This window comes from Schistocerca americana, chromosome 6 (assembly GCF_021461395.2).
Source record: "Schistocerca americana isolate TAMUIC-IGC-003095 chromosome 6, iqSchAmer2.1, whole genome shotgun sequence".
In the NCBI taxonomy this organism is placed as follows: domain Eukaryota; kingdom Metazoa; phylum Arthropoda; class Insecta; order Orthoptera; family Acrididae; genus Schistocerca; species Schistocerca americana.
In genome coordinates this window covers 460322412-460337814 of record NC_060124.1, presented here as the reverse complement: position 1 = coordinate 460337814, position 15403 = coordinate 460322412, and positions in this window count along the sequence as shown.

Below are 15403 nucleotides of genomic sequence, written 5' to 3'. Positions count from 1 at the left end.
CTGTAATTTCCTAATTCATCCCTGTTCCCTTTCTTAAATATTGGCTTCACTTTACTTACTTTCAGTGAATCTGGAAATATACCTTCTTCTATCGCAGCATTCAGCATGTGTGTCAATGGTTTTAATATACATTCTCTGCATTCCTTTATGAGATGTGATGTGACACCATCCAAGCCAGAAGAATGTTTAATTTTAAGTTGTTTTATTAGGTTTGACACTTCTGCATCTGTTGTAGGTATGAAAACCATAGTATGATTTGTATGTGGGGGGTTTAACAATTTACTTACTGCATTTGTTTTATTTTGACTTATTAATTCGTCTGCTACAGTAATATAATATCTGTTAAAAGTATTGGCTACTTCTAGAGGGTTTGCGTTGCTTTTCCCACTCATCAGTGGGCAGATGTCCTCTGCCCGATTTGTTACTTTTCCTCTCTCTCCATTAATGAACGACCATAAACCTTTTGAGTAGTTCTTTCCCTTATCTATAGATATCCTGATGAATGATGCTTTAGTTTCTCTGATAAAACTACAGTACTCTTTCTTTTTTATTTTATACAGTGTGTTGTAGGCCTCATTATTTTTTTGTTTGGAGAGGTCATAATACACTCTCAGATTATTTCTGGCATGGATTACTTCTCCAGTCACCCAGCTTTTCTTTTTTTGTTGCTGTTTGACAAGCCTTTTACTAACAGGACATGTAACATCATAATAATAATTGAATAAAGAATAAAACTGGTTCCATTTGGTGTTTGCATCTTTAGCTGCATATATTGTTTCCCAGTTTTCTGCCTCTAACATCTTTTTTAGCAGATTTATGTTATGTGGGTAGTTCTGTCTTCTCATCTCCCATATCTTCTGCACTGAATCACTAGTCTTTATATTTATGTCTATCATGATTGCAAAATGGTCTGCTAATGTGGAGTTTATTACCTGTGTGTCACAATAGCATGTAGGAATATTTGTTATTACATGATCAATAATAGTTTCACTATGCTTTGTTACTCTGGTTGGTTTATCTATTTTTATTTTTAGATTGTATATGCACAATAAGTCCAGTAGGGTCTTAGTATTGTCTGTATTTTTACTCGTGTCTATGTTCAGATCTCCTATAATGATCAAATAAGTATATGTTTTTGAGAGGTGTTGGATTATATCTTCCAGCTGTTCAAAGAAGGTTTTAATTATACCATTTGGTGATCGATACAAACCTAATACACAACATAAATTCCCAGCAATTTTAGTTTCCAGTGCTGTAGCTTCAAAGCTCAATTCTATAGCATATTTTGTTATATTTATGGCTTTAGTTGATTTATAGTTAGAAAAAATAGCAACCCCACCACCTTTATAGGAAGTTCTGCAAAAACTGGCTACTTTCACATAATTCTTCAAGTTGTACATTCCTATGTGATTTTCTTTTAGCCCATGTACTGTAACTACTAGAATGTTTGGCCTATACTCCTGTAATATTATCTCTAGTTCCTCTGTTTTATTGTTTATGTATTGAACATTTTGGTGAAGTATTCTAACAGTTGGCTTTAAATGTAATAGTTCCCCTTCCTGTAATATACTAAGCACTTCACTTGCTCCCTTTGCTTCTGGTACTATGCAGTGATTTTTTTCAGTTTGTGTCATTAAACCTGGAACGTATCTTTGTCCGGTGTTTATATTCCTCTCACTATTGTCACACTGGTATTTAAAATGGACAGTTTTACTTACATCTTTTTCCATGTTCTCTTTCTGCTTACTCGGTAGCATAAAAAATTGTCACTTAGTGTAGCAGATCTCCTAGTTCTCAGGCATCTGTCTTGATTGGAAGCTGCTTCTGCTGTTGATCTCCCAGGCCTCAGGCACCTCTTCTGTGTGGTTGCTGTTGCTGGTGGCTCCTGTGCTCGCCGACTTGGTGACTGCCCTTCTTTGTTAGCTGCTGCAGCTAATGACCTTCGTATGTTTTCCTCACATGCATTTTCATTGCCTTGAGGTAGTATTATGTGGTCTGCTGTTCTGGATGCTGCTGCTGATGACGACAGCTCTGCTGATGATTGTGGTGATTCTGCTGCTATTGGTTTATCAGACACTGCTGCTGAGAACATCTGAGCCTTTGCTGCTGCTGCTGGTGTTTGTTGTAGCTCTACTGCAGATAATGATGGTTCCACTGTTACAGACAACTCTTGTTTTGGCGGAATTGGGATTGGAGACACTTCCATTACAGATGACTCATTAATAAATTTAAGTATTTCGGCACTAATAATCTTTTTCCCTTTTACGTTCATGTGGAGACCATGTCTTGTGAAGTGCTCTCTGTGAACACTGTTTATCTCTACAAAAGTCGTATTCTGGAAACCTCGACATATTTTCTCAAATAGCCTGTTTGCTGTAACAATCTCGATGTTTACGCACGAGTTTTCCATCAGATCGTGCCTCCTGGGGATACTAACAATGTAGAAATGCACTTGAGGCATCCTTTTGATTGTTTCCTTTAGGATTCTCGTTGCACGCCAAGTTTCATTACAGTAAACATCATTTGCGCCTCCTATTATGATGCAACTGTTACCCGTCGTTAATATGTTGTCACTGTTTTTCAGAATTTCGCGTAATGGCGCGCCTGGTTTGATGATGCCTGTTACATTAAGGTCTGGGTGATTTCTTCTCATAATTTCCGTAACTCCTCTCCCATGACTATCTGCAAAAATATATGTCTGTTGCTTGTATCCTTGCTTATGCATAACGTGGTTGTTTACTTTTTTTTCCTTACGAATATTTACCTTGTGTTTTTCTCCGTTTAATCCACTTGTATATTTTTGTGCGGATAGTTTGTTCATATTTTTATCCATAGATGCACTATTAACACTTTCTTTTCTTGCGTTTAATTCACTTGTGTCTTTTAGAGTGATCAGTTCGTTCATATTTCTAGTTACAGTCGTACTGTTTACACTTTGTACATTTGGTTGTGCATACCTACGAATTTTATGGCTAGCATTAATGAGATCTTGTTGCCTTGACGATTCAGACAGTTCCCGTATGGTTAGTACCAAATTTTCCATTGTTTTTATATATTTTTTTATAATGTCAAGTTCTTTTTGAAGTTCGTCATGCACGCTATCTTCTATTCCCGCGTAGCACTTTTCACTCGCGATCTCGCGGCCGTTACACTCTATGTCACATTTACACTGTATTTGTAAATCTTCTTGAGCATAACAGCGTGAATGGCACCATTTATGTTTAAACACGCATATTCTAACTCCATTTAGCACTGTTTCGTCACAAACAACACACTTGATTGAAATTAAGTCCTCAAAAACTGCAGAGCGGTTTAAAGTTACGTGTACACTTGCCGCCATTATTGGATGCAATTGAACGTAGGAAACGAAATTACATTGACCATGTGCTGAGAAAGTGTGGCTATCTTCTAAAATCTGCTTTAGAAAGATATGTGACGAAGAAGAGGAGGCAAGCACAGAACGGTACCTAGATGCTGGACGGTCTGAGTATTGTATGCAGAATTGTATGTACATCCTGAAGAAAGAAGCTATTGACAGTAGAAATTGGAGACAACAAGGTCTTGCTCACAGAGCAGATAACTAATAATAATTATGCAGTTACCATTCCGTTGAATTCAGAGGTCTTAACATTGCTCATGAAGTCTTCTGCTTCATCACTCTACGTATAAGAAGTATACAGTCCATTGATTCTGACGCCTGAAAGCAACTGAAGCACATTAGTCGTCAGTGGTGCGTACTCTACACTTCGATCATATAAAAAAATTGTATACTACTGTTCATCGACGAGCCCACTAACAATTCATTCATTCAGCTGTTGCTGTACACCGAGCGAGGTGGCGCAGTAGTTAGAACATTGGACTCGCATTAGGGAGAACGACGGTTCAATCCCGCGTCCGGCCATCCTGATTTAGGTTTTCCGTGATTTCCCTAAATCGCTCCAAGCAAATGCTGGGATGGTTCCTTTGAAGGGGCACGGCCGACTTCCTTCCCCGTCCTTCCCTAACCCGATGAGACTGATGACCTCGCTGTTTGGTCTCTTCCCACAAACTAGGCGTTACAGTCTCGAACCGCGCGATCGCTTCGGTCGCAGATTCGAATCCTCCCTCGGGCATGGATGTGTGTGATGTCCTGAGGTTAGTTAAGTTTAAGTAGTTCTAAGTTCTAGGGGACCGATGACCTCAGAAGTTGAGTCCCATAGTGCTCAGAGCAATTTGAACCAATTTTCTTCCCCCAAAACAACCAACCTGTTGCTGTACATTCTTCGTATTGAGTTAGTCTTATATTTGAGACCGATTATAAAAGGAAGACGCAAACCGAAGACGTGTGTACTTTGTCAGTGCAAATATAAGTGTCCAAAAATTCAAATCTAAGTTATTACATGAGTGACATTCTGAAGTGAGACTGACCTTCGTTCAGTTGCAGTAATCGGGTGTACTCTCACCGGCAGTTAAGATATCTTTCCTGCCTATGAAGACAGCCGAATTGCATACCTATGTGCTTCCAGATTTAAGACTGTTTTAAAGGTCCAAGTGTGTTTATATGCTGTTGACAACACTGGACACTAATACAGTTCTCAGCTGCTGAAACTGTGCCGTAATAGTCTCGCCGGAAGCACTGTGAGAAGCTTCAGTCATTCGGTATCTGTCTGTGTAATAAGAGACATTTATAAAAAGAAATTAATAATTATCACACTAATTATTTGAGGATTCCTGTTCATTTGGGTTACGAAGTAGGTCAATACGAGGGCTATGCTGAACACTTAGTCCTTTTTAGTCCTTTACTGGGAATTATCCTACTACCTTTAAAGAGAAAATTATCTATCCAGCTATAGTAGGTCCTACGTATTAACGCGTACTCGGATGTAATGTGCAGCGTGAGTTTTGACAAATGATTGCCAGAGGCGAAAGGAGCCACCAGTGGCGGAAAAATTGTGCAGTCCTAAAGCAGCGCCACGAAATGGCATCAAGAGGCAATGGAAAGAGCGAGCAGCGCCATACCTCCAGGAAGACTATTCAGTGGCCCCCTTATTTAACCAGCCGCCCGTCGCTGGTCTTCCCAGTTCGATCGCAGTCTCCAAGAGCATCAGTAATAAGTAATGGGAAGACGTTACTAAGCCTGCGTTCTGCGCGCAGTAATACACTACTGGCCATTAAAATTGCTACACCAAGAAGATATGCAGATGATAGACGGGTATTCATTGGATAAATATATTACACTAGAACTGACATGTGATTACATTTTCACGCAATTTGGGTGCATAGACCCTTGGAAATCAGTACACAGAACAACCACTTCTGGCCGTAATAACGGCCTTGATACGCCTGGGCATTGAGTCACACAGAGCTTGGATGGCGTGTACAGGTACAGCTGTCCATGCAGCTTCAACACGATACCACAGTTCATCAAGAGTAGTGACTGACGTATTGTGACGAGCCAGTTGATCGATCACCATTGACCACACGTTTTCAATTGGTGAGAGATCTGGAGAATGTGCTGGCCAGGACAGCAGTCGAACATTTTCTGTATCCAGAAAGGCCCGTATAGGACCTGCAACATGCGGTCGTGCATTATCCTGCTGAAATGTAGGGTTTCGCAGGGATCGAATGAAGGGTAGAACCACGGGTCGTAACACATCTGAATTGTAACGTCCACTGTTCAAAGTGCCGCCAATGCGAACAAGAGGTAACCGAGACGTGTAACCAATGGCACCCCATACCATCACGCCGGGTGATACGCCAGTATGGCGATGACGAATACACGCTTCCAATGTGCATTCACCGCGATGTCGCCAAACACGGATGCGACCATCATGATGCTGTAAACAGAACCTGGATTCATCCGAAATAATGACGTTTTGCCATTCGTGCACCCAGGATCGTCGGTGAGTACACCATCGCAGGCGCAGGCTGTGATGCAGCGAAAGGGGTAACCGCAGCCACGGTCTCCTAGCTGATAGTCCATGCTGCTGGAAACGTCGTCGAACTGTTCGTGCAGATGTTTGTTGTCTTGCAAACGTCTCCATCAGTTGACTCAGGGATCGAGACGTGGCTGCACGATCCGCTACAGCCATGCGCATAAGATGTCTGTCATCTCGACTGCTAGTGATACGAGGGCGTTGGGATCGAGTGCGGCGTTCCGTATTACCCTCCTGAACCCAAAGATTCCATATTCTTCTAACAGTCATTGGATTTCGACCAACGCGAGCAGCAATGTCGCGATAGGTAAACCGCAATCGCGATAGGCTACAATCCGACCTTTATCAAAGTCGGAAACATGATGGTAGGCATTTCTCCTCCTTACACGAGGCATCACAACAACGTTTCACCAGGCAACGCCGGTGGACTGCTGTTTGTGTATGAGAAATCGGTTGGAAACTTTCCTCATGTCATCACGTTGTAGGTGTCGCTTCCGGCGCCAACCTTGTGTGATTGTTCTTAAAAGCTAATCGTTTACGTATCACAGCATCTTCTTCCTGTCGGTTAAATTTCGCGTCTGTAGCACGTCATCTTCGTGGTGTAGCAATTTTAGTGGCCAGTAGTGTAGATTGTCATGGCACGCGTAAAAGTCACAGAAAGCACAGGAATCAAAAGTTTATTTCCTTTTAGAAATAAAGTGTCATATTAACCCTAAAGTTTATTGTAATATCATTCTGAATTACTGCTATTGACCATCGCAACTCGTCTCCTTCCTTGTTTGTGTTGGTCCCGACTAGCACAGTACCTGACACAACAAAAATCAAAATTTCTGAGGCCGTCAGTCCCCTAGACTTAGAACTACGTAAACCTAACTAACCTATGGACATCACACACATCAATGCTCGAGGCAGGATTCGAATCTGCGACCGTAGCAGTCGCGTGGTTTCGGAATGAAGTGCCTAGAACCACTCGGCCACAGCGGCCAGCTTAACAAAAATCATTCGAAACTACTGAGTATTGAAGGCAGACCAGTACAATGTTAGTCTTAACATCTGCTCACACATAGTAACGTTATGTGCTTGCATTTAAAAGCAACTTGAACATTCTTGATTGAATGTTCAACAAAATTTTGGATATGAAACTGGCCCACTGAACAAGATGAGTCAATGAATGAATTCACAGCATGTTCATGGCCGGTCGCTGAATTTCTCTCCCCTATTAATTTACTGGTCCATATCTATTTTTCAGGTTACTTCGGATTACATAATTTTTTGCATGACCAAATGTATTCATGGGGAACGACACATTTTCTTCAGAGCCATGAATATTCTCAGTTTGCCTAGCCTATGAAAAATTCTGTTTGCTTAAATGGAAATGTAGCTACATACTGGATGAAGCAAAGTAAGCGCTGTGTCATATGTGAGATATAGAGGAGATATAGAGGCGAGTGGGTGTGCCGGGACTTGCCCCAGTTCACTGCTGATAGCGCCACGTCACCGTAACGCGTCTGAGAATAGCGTGAAAGTATTGCACCACAATTAAGTATGAAATTAAAAATCAAAATTTATGTTTAAAACTTTGTTAAAATATAGTTTAGTGTTCTAATGTTTCAAATACAAAGTCTTTACGTTTTAGACTTGACAGTTTATGTAAAAATGCCGTTTTAAGAGAAAAATAAGTAGCGCTAAATAAAGCCATAATTTGGTCAGAATGTGCAGTTAGAGTTTATAAAGAAGTGGTGCAGGTTTCCAAAACAATATAACAAAAATTAACGCCGGAATCATCGTTTTTAGGAAACATCAAAAGCGCTAAATAATGGACTTAGAAACATGAAAATTTGTTTTATGCTTCAGTTCACCCCAAAAATAATAGCTTAAAGACCACGTTAAGATACCTTTTAAAGTGTCGAAGTAAGTAAAAACCAATTTTGTGACCAAAGTATACCCAGTTGTTATAGATTAAGTACCTGTGATTTTAATGATAAGAGAATTTCGGTTAAAGTGAATAATAAAGCTGTACCAAATTTGGGAGTTGTAGTATTAATAACAGCCGATATAAGTGTAGTTCAGAGGTAACGATGTACTGTTAGTTCCACTATGAAATTTCTAGAAGGCAAAGCTTTCACTCTAGTGAACTGAAACTTTTTCAGTGATTTCAAACAGCGTAACTGTATACAAGTAAAAATTAAGAACTTTCTGAAGTAATTTGTAACCATGTTATTAAAGATTATGAGCCCGAGATAGCGGTCCTTCGGAGGCTGCTGCAGTATGCAGATAGCCGTAGACAACAGATGTTCAATCGACCGTCCGTTCCGGCACCTATATAAATGCTCCCCGAGAGGCAGTAGTAAGATTCACTCCGCATTCAGCTGCTGTAAGATCCACGTCTGTCAAACGTCGGATCGCGCTCTGCCTCTGGTGACGTCAGAGCTGAACTGTGACAAAGCTCGTATTTCGCGGTGAAAACGGATAGTGAACTCGCGAGGACTGTACACCGTCCAGGATCGCTTAGAATTCGCCAGGGTATCTGTTAGTGTGCCGTCCGTGAGAATTACAATTCCGCGTGGCAAGTGGTGACTTTATTTACACTTTTATGACGAGTATTAGTTTTCAACATTTATTTCAAACTTTCATTGAGTAATTTTAGTCAGGGTGAAAGACAATCTGGTAGGAACGTACCGTAGAGGTCGCCTTTGAATTGCTGAATGTGCTGTTAGGATAGAAAGACTTGCTTTCACTTGAAAATAGTGAATTTCCAGGGGTTGTAAGAGAGAAACTTTATGCGATATAATTTTGATTGGAACGTTATACTGTTGTTTAAAATCAAAGACCTGATCCCACAAAGAAATAAGAGGATAGAAACCTTTCTTTCAGTGGGCTGGACCAGAATGTGGCCGTGCAGACTGGAAACTATGGTCACTATGTTTCCCTTCGATTTCGGGCTGACCACTAAATTAGTTGCCAGACTCGCGTGAGAAAAACGGCGAACAAACAAATAATTAACTTTTACCCGCCGCCCCATATGCCGTGCGTCTTTTGTAACTCTCTCTCTCTCTCTCTCTCTCTCTCTCCCTCTCTCTCCGTCCAAACAGACCTCGGATGGCCCAACGATACGGACCGACCGCCGTGTCATCCTCAACCGATGGGTGCCACTGTATATGGATATGGAGTGGTATGTGATCAGCACACCGCTCTCCCGGTTGTTCACATCTACATCTACATTGATACTCCGCAAGCCACCCAACGGTGTGTGGCGGAGGGCACTTTACGTGCCACTGTCATTACCTCCCTTTCCTGTTCCAGTCGCGTATGGTTCGCGGGAAGAACGACTGCCTGAAAGCCTCCGTGCGCGCTCTAATCTCTCTAATTTTACATTCGTGATCTCCTCGGGAGGTATAAGTAGGGGGAAGCAATATATTCGATACCTCATCCAGAAACGCACCCTCTCGAAACCTGGCGAGCAAGCTACACCGCGATGCAGAGCGCCTCTCTTGCAGAGTCTGCCACTTGAGTTTATTAAACATCTCCGTAACGCTATCACGGTTACCAAATAACCCTGTGACGAAACGCGCCGCTCTTCTTTGGATCTTCTCTATCTCCTCCGTCAGACCGATCTGGTACGGATCCCACACTGATGAGCAATACTCAAGTATAGGTCGAACGAGTGTTTTGTAAGCCACCTCCTTTGTTGATGGACTACATTTTCTAAGCACTCACCCAATGAATCTCAACCTGGTACCCGCCTTACCAACAATTAATTTTATATGATCATTCCACTTCAAATCGTTCCGCACGCATACTCCCAGATATTTTACAGAAGTAACTGCTACCAGTGTTTGTTCCACTATCATATAATCATACAATAAAGGATCCTTCTTTCTATGTATTCGCAATACATTACATTTGTCTATGTTAAGGGTCAGTTGCCACTCCCTGCACCAAGTGCCTATCCGCTGCAGATCTTCCTGCATTTCGCTACAATTTTCTAATGCTGCAACTTCTCTGTATACTACAGCATCATCCGCGAAAAGCCGCATGGAACTTCCGACACTATCTACTAAGTCATTTACATATATTGTGAAAAGCAATGGTCCCATAACACTCCCCTGTGGCACGCCAGAGGTTACTTTAACGTCTGTAGACGTCTCTCCATTGATAACAACATGCTGTGTTCTGTTTGCTAAAAATTCTTCAATCCAGCCACACAGCTGGTCTGATATTCCGTAGGCTCTTACTTTGTTTATCAGGCGACAGTGCGGAACTGTATCGAACGCCTTCCGGAAATCAAGAAAAATAGCATCTACCTGGGAGCCTGTATCTAATATTTTCTGGGTCTCATGAACAAATAAGGCGAGTTGGGTCTCACACGATCGCTGTTTCCGGAATCCATGTTGATTCCTACATAGTACATTCTGGGTTTCCAGAAATGACATGATACGCGAGCAAAAAACATGTTCTAAAATTCTACAAGAGATCGACGTAAGAGATATAGGTCTATAGTTTTGCGCATCTGCTCGACGACCCTTCTTGAAGACTGGGACTATCTGTGCTCTTTTCCAATCATTTGGAACCCTCCGTTCCTCTAGAGACTTGCGGTACACGGCTGTTAGAAGGGGGGCAAGTTCTTTCGCGTACTCTGTGTAGAATCGAATTGGTATCCCGTCAGGTCCAGTGCACTTTCCTCTATTGAGTGATTCCAGTTCCTTTTCTACTCCTTGGACACTTATTTCGATGTCAGCCATTTTTTCGTTTGTGCAAGGATTTAGAGAAGGAACTGCAGTGCGGTCTTCCTCTGTAAAACAACTTTGGAAAAAGGTGTTTAGTATTTCAGCTTTACGCGTGTCATCCTCTGTTTCAATGCCATCATCATCCCGTAGTGTCTGGATATGCTGTTTCGAGCCACTTACTGATTTAACGTAAGACCAGAACTTCCTAGGATTTTCTGTCAAGTCGGTACATAGAATTTTACTTTCGAATTCAATGAACGCTTCACGCATAGCCCTCCTTACGCTAACTTTGACATCGTTTAGCTTCTGTTTGTCTGAGAGGTTTTGGCTGCGTTTAAACTTGGAGTGGAGCTCTCTTTGCTTTCGCAGTAGTTTCCTAACTTTGTTGTTGTACCACGGTGGATTTTTCCCGTCCCTCACAGTTTTACTCGGCACGTACTTGTCTAAAACGCATTTTACGATTGCCTTGAACTTTTTCCATAAACACTCAACATTGTCAGTGTCGGAACAGAAATTTTCGTTTTGATCTGTTAGGTAGTCTGAAATCTGCCTTCTATTACTCTTGCTAAACAGATAAACCTTCCTCCCTTTTTTTATATTCCTATTAACTTCCATATTCAGGGATGCTGCAACGGCCTTATGATCACTGATTCCCTGTTCTGTACATACAGAGTCGAAAAGTTCGGGTCTGTTTGTTATCAGTAGGTCCAAGATGTTATCTCCACGAGCCGGTTCTCTGTTTAATTGCTCGAGGTAATTTTCGGATGTGCACTCAGTATAATGTCACTCGATGCTCTGTCCCTACCACCCGTCCTAAACATCTGAGTGTCCCTTTGGCGTGAATTCATGTTGGGATTCATTCAACATCCGTTTTTTCCATTCCTCTCTCATATATACTTTAAATTGTTTATTTGTCGAGCCGCTACTTCTCAGTCATTAGTTCCTCAATTGGTCTCCCAAAGGGGGGGGAGGGGGTTGCATCTCGCTTGCCAACTGCTCTCGGAAGACGCGGACGGTCACCCCCATCCAAGTGCTAACCAAGCTCGACACCGTTTGACCCCTCTGATCTAACGGAAACAGGTGTTACCACTGTGGCAAGGGCATTGGCTCTTTTGTAACCCTTATAGAAAATAAGGTATATCTCTCTGCTGAGGGCGGCAGGAGTTGGCTTATTCATGGCAGCAACCGTTTCCATAGGCTCTTGGAAAACACTCTACTCATTCGGTTGAAGCTTTACATATCGGTTGAATTATTCGTTCAGTTATTGGACTGAAAGGGTCCACTGGGAGTAACCGAATTAAAACGGTTTATTCACTCTGCTGCAGTACACGTGTGTGTAGGATTATTATGCAATTACTTCTTTCGAGCGAGACAACAGTCGACGTAATCAGTTTTGAGCGGATGCAATTGTTAAACCATTACTGATGACTGCATTCTGTTATTGCCCCTCCTCACAGTTATTGATCTTCTGTTCTTTGGTTTTTGTTGTGGCAACAGCTAGCTTGTAGCTCAGTTCGCAGTCCATGTTTCACAATAAACTTTTAATAAATAACGAACTTTATGCCTGCATCAGAAACATGAAAAACTAAATGGAGTTTCAGTGGAAAAATCAAGCGATTTTATAAAAAATGATATCCAACATAAAATCAATGCGATATACAGCATCTGCAGCTATGAATCATGATATTATGTTAAGAACAGAAATGCAAAGAAAGTTAACGAATGAGGAAAAGTATTTGTCGTAAAAAAGTACTACCGACAAATCGCAATATAACGTATTTTATGGGTATAAGATGCTACGTACTATGAGACGCACCTTAATTCATTAAAGAAATTGCATTTTTACCATTTTTATTATTAGAAATCAATGCCAGACAAAAAAATTCTTAATTTATTAAAACGAACTGACCTTTCAAATCCCTGAAAATCGTCATCTGAACTTCCTTGTTCCTCTTCTTATTCTTCTTTTTCTTTTTCTTCTTCCTCTTGGTCCTTATCGTTGATCTCTTCATATATAATATGGTCTTCACTGACATCAAGAGCGTTACTTATGTGCACTTCTTGAAAGATTTAAAAATAATATCTTCTCTCACTCTAGACCACCACTGTTCTATCCACTGACACACTTGTTTGATTGTCGGTTGGTTGAAGGCTCCCTTTGGCGTGAATTCATGTTGGGATTCATTCAACATCCGTTTTTTCCATTCCTCTCTCATATATACTTTAAATTGTTTATTTGTCGAGACATCAAATGGTTGCAATTGTGAAAGTCGTCACGGAATAACAGCAAGCCCTGTATTTCCCTGTCTCATTTTCTCTTTCACGGAATCTTTCAAATGACTGCTAAAATGATCTAGAAGACTCTAGAGGACTCTTTTTCAATAAAGCACCTTCCCTTGGAAAGATTATATTTTCTCTTCATGTTCTTGCGGCACTTTCTGAGATGTTTTGGTTTTCATTCGCACGATAAGTCCATGACGCTTCATAAACCTGTAGCAACAACCAACTCCACCCTTAAAGTCAAGTAAATTCCATTGCATCAGCACCTTGCGAGCATGTATTTGAATTATTTTCGTATTGACGGTGTTCATGAATCAATTTCAATACGTGCTCTTCTAGTTTTGGCCAATTAGCATTTGGTCCTATATGTGCACATTTAGTCTTCCTCATTTTTTTCGTTCGTTCTTTACTAGCTCTCCAGTCTCCAATTCGTTTTCTGTTGATAGAAGCCCGAAACGCTGCTCTGCTCCTCTGTTTCCATATTATTCTGCATTGCTAGTACTTTCAGTTTACAACCCACATGATATGAATGCCTTTTACTTTTTTCCATTTCGAAACTAGCTTCATCTTCTTCTTCTTCCTCTTCTCCCGTCGTACATTAGGCTGTCCCTCAGCCTGTTGCAGCTACACCGATCCCTCCGTCGTTTTGAGGGTCTTCCAATGCATCTTTTATCTTGAGGAGTATAGCACCATAAATGTAATGGTAATCTTGAAGTGACCATTCGTAACAGACGGGATATTCATTTTTGTCGGTATTCGTCAACACTGCTGTTTATATCGAAAATATTTAGTTCCTTTCTGATATCAGTATTTCTTTTGTAGTCTAGTTTGGTGTATCCTGCTGTCTACCTGAGGAATACCATTTCATTGGCTTGTAATTTTATTTTATCTTTCTTTTTCAGTATCCAAGATTCACTTCCTAAAATAACTTCATAAAATTTTTAGATCTGTTTGTGTTCTTACTTTACGTTGGAGGGGACTTCTGATAGTGCCATTTAAGTAGTTAAATTTCTCAGTTTTGTCTTTTTGATCTAGGTCTCAACTGTACGACAGCATGGTTCCTAGAAATTTGAATCTATCTACTTGCTCTATAATCTTGTTGTCTATAATTATTTTTTGTTCTTACTGGATTTTTTCCAGAGAAAGCAATGGCTTTTGTTTTTTGTATTGATATTGACGTATTATATATCTGGCATGTTTGGTATACTCGTACTTCGTAGGCAACTCTCTGCAGTCCTTCTCCATTACTCGAAATTAACAGATGGTTATCTGCGAATAACAAAGTCATAATGTAATCTTTTTGGTTAATGTTACGTGTATAGTCCTTCAGTTTCATTCTCCATTGCTGTAAAATTTCGTCAGTGTATATATATATTAAAAAGCAGTGGAGAGAGGCTGCAACCTTGTGGAATTCCTAAATTAATAACCTCTATTTCTTCTTCATTACCCCCAGTTATTTGGGTTCTTGTATTAACATAGATCTTTTGAACTACCTGCACAATTTGTATTGGTATACCTCTTCTTATTCAAATTTCTCACAATAGCTGTGTATTTGCTTTGCCAAAAGCCTTTACATAATCGACGAAAAGAATGTGTGTTTCTTTATTGAATTCCGTATATTTTTGTATAATTTTCTGTAGCATAAATAAGTTCTCTGTACTTACCTTCCTGAATCCATTTTGTTCTTCTGACAGCAGGCATTCCATTATGGGTTTTAGTCTTTCGGTTATTATCCTAGCACAGATCTTACACGCTGTATTTAATACTGATATGCCGAACAGTGAAACGTCGAAACTAGCAAATAACAAAAATATTGTACTGTTATCGATAACACAGATCACTTTCAATTCAAATTTACTTGCAACGTAAACTACAATGAAGCATCATAAACTAGACGGTGTTCTGCGTTTGTGATGTTGAGGCAGTAGGCAGACAGTGTTTTAGCATGCTTGTGTATCCTCGCAACTCAAGTTCGTCGCATCGGTGCTGCTGCATGAATCCAATGTTGCCAGATAGAGATAGATTTCCCGCGGCAACGAATATATGGCCGTTTTGAAGACTAGAGGGATATATAAATCAAATAATGGACATTTTTATAATGATTTCGAGTATAAAATGCATCTGAATGTGGGAGGCAATTTCTAGTTGATTTGACGAACGGCAGCTAGCTCAAAATGTAGAAAAATGTAAATTAATGCGGATCAGTAGGAAATACAAAACTCATAATGTTCGGATACAGCATTAATAGTGTTTTTTTTTTGTCACAGTCAGGTCTCTTATATATCTGGGCGTAACGATGCAGAGCGATATAAAATGGAACGAGCAAGGGTGGACTGTGGTAGGAAACGCGAATGGTCGATTTTAGTTTATTGGGAGAACTCTAGGAGTGTGTGGTTCATCTGTAAGGGAGACCTCACATAGGACGCTAGTGCGACCTGATCTTAAGTACTTCTTGAGTGTTTGGGATCCGTACCAGGTCGG